This window comes from Gossypium hirsutum, chromosome A01, assembly GCF_007990345.1.
Source record: "Gossypium hirsutum isolate 1008001.06 chromosome A01, Gossypium_hirsutum_v2.1, whole genome shotgun sequence".
In the NCBI taxonomy this organism is placed as follows: domain Eukaryota; kingdom Viridiplantae; phylum Streptophyta; class Magnoliopsida; order Malvales; family Malvaceae; genus Gossypium; species Gossypium hirsutum.
The window spans coordinates 45,869,743-45,875,429 of record NC_053424.1 but is presented as its reverse complement, the minus strand read 5'-3'; positions in this window follow the sequence as shown (position 1 = coordinate 45,875,429).

The following is a 5,687-nucleotide window of genomic DNA, read 5'->3' as shown; positions in this document are numbered from 1 at the left end:
TTCTCCTCCAAAGTTATCTATTTTACTACATAAACCATACAGGTCAAAAGGAAAGGCCCCCATAAGGCCTATGCTTCAAATCGACAACCTCCCTAAACCATAAGGGGGTTTCGGCTTTTCTCAACATTTACCACTAAAACGGTTTGGAAAACAAGTACTCACTAGATGAAGGGGTCGGTCACCACAAATAAGGAGAACAGAGAAGATGCTGGTCTAAAAGCATACGGTACAACCAACCTTCAAAGGTTTCAGTTCTTGTGACGATTCGGCAAGGGGGATGCAAAGAAAGGAAGTAGTAGATGAAAAGCAAGGGAGTATTGGTTTGGTTTTGGTAATAAAAGAGAAAGAAACTGGATGAAGAATGTCGTGTTTTCGGTTAGAGAGGAAAAGGGAAGAAAAGAATGACTCTATAGTGTTTAATAGAAGAAAATCGTCACAACTACAGCCCCTAATGCCGAAATACTACCCTCAAAATCCCTAAGCCGATTTCTCCTCCCTAATCCCCACTATTCGGCCAACTCTATGCCTCCCTTCAAATCCCTAAAATCTCTCCCCTTATCACTCTTTAATTTAAGTATTCAACTGATTCAAACTCTCTCCAACAGAGTTCCTTTCGGCTTTAAACTTCTGCATGCTCAAGGCATAAAAATAACAACATAGTTGCCAGCTTAGTGAATTGAACCTTGGCTTTCCCCCAACCACGTACACGCCACCTTTATATCTCCCTAGTGGCGTCACGTAGCCACTTTGCTAGGGGCTCTCTTGTGTTACATTTTACCCACATCTTTTAATAAGACCACCTATCCAATGCCCCTAACTCCTTAAGTCCAAAATTCAAAAATTCTACCAGGTTTTGGCCAACACATAGGCCTTCCATAAGCCCATTTACATACTCCAATTATGGATTTCAAAACCAAATACCAAACTTTACAAAATTTACCAAAATCTCGAGAATTACGAAAATCCCTAAAATAAGGGTGTTAGAGGGAAAGGATTAGAACATAGATTATCAAGGACACCTCCACTACTACTTAATCACTAAAACAAATTCGGGCGTGACCACTCTCAGTTCATTAACCAATTTCTAATAACCCAATTTTTTGGGGATATGACAGAATAAGCCCCATTTAATTGATTGATCTCTATGGGATGCATTTTGCGCAATCATCACGAGCTTTGATCAGTGGCCTGTGACATCCTCCCCCATCCATTGTCGCAACTCCCTAGTTGCGTCCTCAGAATGAAACAGTGTGACTTGCCTTGGAACTTTCTCGATGCCTTGGTCAATTCCTAAGTAGCCTCTCTATCAGGTAGTCTTGCCCATCAAAACACTTGCCTCAACTTTCGTCGTCTCCTAACTCAAACCATTTCTCTCCTTGGCACATCTCGTTTGCAAGATCCCACCGCTCTTACTTGCCTTTGTCGGGATCCCTTAATCTAGAAAAATAGGCTTTGGCATTCCCACATTAAACACTAGGTTAACCTTGAGTATTCCTACCAACTCTAGTTTGTAATCCTCTTTGTAACACCTCTAACCTATATCTGTCGTCGAAATAGGGTTACGGAGCATTACCGTAAAAACATAACTTTAAAACATACATATCAAACCTCAACATAAACATGATATAAATCATACGAATACATGCATATCATCCCTTGATCAAGACTTCGAGGCCTTAGAAGAACTTTTGAAACTATTCGAGACTAAATCAAAAATATGTGGAACATTAAAGAAAAAGTTGGAAAAAATTAACTTGTATGGGTCACACACCCTATGGCCAGGTCGTGTGACTCATACAACTGAGACACATGCCCATGTCTCAGGCTATGTAACAATCAAAATAGGGACACATGGTCGTGTCCCAGCCCGTGTCTGTGTCCATGTAACTTTTGAAATTGGGTCACATGGTCAAGCCACAAGCTTGTGCGTCACGTCGTGTAACTCTTGAAATAGCCACGCACATACGTGTGCCAAGTCTTGTACTAGGCCATGTAACAATCTAACTTGCATACATTAAAACCTACAAGGGACACACGACTGTGTCTCCTGGCACACGGTAGTCATACACCCGTGTCTTAGGCCATGTAGACATGAAATTGGCTAAAATCAAGCCATTTCCATCACCAACCCAAACATGTATTTACAATCATTTTGTGCATAACTTCAAAGCTTCAAAACCTTACCAAAACATGTATGAAATGACCAATCCAATAATTCATAACCATTCAACCAATATAGCATACAAGGCACCTCAATTGCAACTTTTAAATTTACCTAAACATATGTATATGCTTGACCATATTACATTCATAATAATCTAGTTTAATACCATTTCCAAATCATACCATAACTTGACCACATTGAGAACAATTCATCACTTACCACTTTGGCCATTCAAACATGCATCAGCATATTGCCAAATCAACACATACTAATAAGGCTTCTATGAGTACCAAAATGACACTAACCAACTAACATCAAATGGTACCAAAACAACTTATACATGCCAATATCATCAACTAACATTCAATTAAATACCAACACAACTACACCTATACATGCCATTATAAACTTGGCCAAAACATCAAAAACTATCGATATTTATGATGGATAGTATGATAGATCTTTGATGAGCTTCCAAACTAATCGAGCTTTCGATAATCTAAAAAGTATTACATAAGCAATGAATGCCTAATAAGCTCGTATAAACTTTAAACATAAGATTTTGTTTCAACAATGAACTTTATAGGTTAAATATAAACCTATACTAATGCCTCAAGATTTATCAACTATATAACCATCAACTCACAAAATGAGTAAGTCTATCAACATCACATATACTTTTCATTACTCATATAATAGGATTTTATAAGACATAGTACACAATCATTAACCTTTTCAAAAGACTATGAACCACTCCATTTACTTACTTACCATTCCATTTACTTAATTTCCATCCCATTTACTTACTTTCCATTCCATTTACTTACTTTCCATTGCAATTACTTAGCATAAGCTTAAATAACATTATCAATTCACGAATTAGAATATTTATTCATGACATAGGTAAAATTCATCTATAGCATAAGTAAATTTCTCACATATAAGTACATCATTCAACTCATCAATCCTTTTATCATCATATTACATATCAATTATGAACTTACCATTTCATTACTTTTTCTTACCTATTTCATTTGCATAATACAAGACTTAAGCATAAACATCAACCATAACCACAAGCTTGGCACTAGTTTAAACATCATCATCAATACACAAGTTAGTGCATTTATACGTAACTCTTTTGGGATCAACCATATGATAGACCATTTCATTAGAAAATACCTTTTTTAATTCATATTACCTTTTCATGAGCATAAGCATATTTCCATTTGGACACTTACCATTTCAATGTATAACGTTACAATTAAGCATGATATAATCCAACATAAGCTTGGCACAAGCATAAGGATCATCAACAACACATGTTAGTGCTCTAACACATAACTCAGTTCAATTATTACATGGCAAGGTAGATTTGTATGAACACAATACCATTGAGTTCATACTTTTGATAAACATAGATATACATTTTGTAACAGCCCGTTTTTAGTCAAATTGGAACAATGGTTTTGGAACCACAAATCTGAGGTCAAAATAATTGTTTTCTTATTGTTTTAATGTTTACAGCATGATAATATGATTGTGTGAAAATTTCGTTAACAAATTTTATTGTTTTAGTGCTTAATTTGATAAAATGACTAAATCGCGTAAATTGTAAAAGTTATGTTTTAATAGCTAAAAGTGTCTAATAGCTATAGAATCTTAAAGTGCAGGTCCTTATGTGGTAAATAATCCAATAATATGATAGTGGATGATAATGGCTTGGTAATGTTGTAAATTTAATTAAGTTTAAAGGTTAATTTTGGTATTTAGTAATTAAAGTTAAAATAAGTAAAATAAAATAAAATTTTCACCCATTATCATCTTTCTCAACGAACCTAGGGCAACAAGAAGCCATTTTTCTTCTTTAAATTTGGCCAAGACATTTTTTTCTCAAATAGGTATGGTTTTTGTCTCGTTTTTAATTATTTTTATGTTTTTGAGATCGTCGCAACTTAATCTAGCTAGCCCAGGGACTAATTTACAAAAAATTTAAAGGTTTAGGGTTTTTCTATTGATGAATATAGGTGTATTTTGATGTTTGATGATATAAAATGTATGCTTGTTGTTAGATAAACAACATTTGTAAAGTGGTTTTTGACAAAATTGTCATTTAGGGATTTAATAGAGAAACATTGAAATTTTGTGGTTAAATTGTGAAAAAATGAAAAATATGGGTTGCTAGGGACTTAGTTGAAATTCAGCTAGCATGGGTATAGGTTGAATTGCATGAATTTATATTTTTATGATATAACGATTAAATTGTAAAAATGTTGAAATATTTGGGGCAAAAATGTAAAGTTGTCTTAATGTGTATTTTGGACTAAATTGAATAGAATGATAATTAAATAAGTTAATTTTGATTGCATTTAGATCGAGGAAAGTGAAATTTGGATTTAAATCGGGGGAAAAACAAAGTATCTGACTAATCGACTTATTTTACCATTTTTGTAATCGAGGTAAGTTCGTATGTTAATAAGCATTATTATACTTATTTTTTAAATGCTTTAATATTGAATAAATTGTGTATACAACGTTACGGATATGTTCGACGAGGATTCGGTAAATGAGAAATCTTGGTTGAAACTTAAGAATAGATTAGGATACGAATGACTTGTCATTAGGGTTTATATGATTTGGGTGTTGGTCCGTACGTCCTACCGGTGGCTGAGTTATCTGGCATGTGTTGCAGGTACTCGTCAGCTTGTGTGAACAGCACTGTGTAGTTTCGTCATGACCGTCATTTTGTGTGAGCAGACCTCTTGATAGCTAGATAGTGAACATTATATGTGATATGAGATTGAGATAGCTTCGGCTATATATGTGGCACTTAGGGTGTGAGATTCCCAAGTATAATATTCCAAATGGTTCTACGAGTATATTAGATATGTGGTTGAATATGAAATTGATACGAGATGGTACAGGTATGTAAATGAACCGTATAAATATTGAAATGAGGAAATTTATGAAATTTGTAATTAACTTGGTGAATGAAAATGTGGTAGGTTGGTGGATCATTATGAGATATGTTATGTTATGTTTAAATTGCTTAAAATGTACATATATGGTAAGTTGAGTTATACTTTTATACGAACTTACTAAGCTTTATAGCTTACATTGTTTATTTTTTCATGTTTTCTAGTGAAATCAAGGCTAGCTCGGATTCGGGAATCGTCAGAGACCTCATCACTCTATCAAACTATCACTTTGGTACTTTTGAATCTATACTTTTGGGATATATGGCATGTATAGGAGCTTTGGTTTTTTTGGTATATAGTTTGGTAATGAAGTTAGCCATTTGGATTGGCTTGTAAATGTTTAGTGTTTGGTTTTGTATATAGCCATGAGAGTTGGATTATTTTGGTTGATTTGGTTGTGTATATATATGCAAATGGCCTTTGTCTCATGTTGATAATTGCTATGCAAATGATTGTGGTAAATGCTTGATATTTGAAAATTGGTATGTATGAATTTAGGCAAAATGATGCATAATTGGAAGTGTCCACATTGATTATTTGTGAAA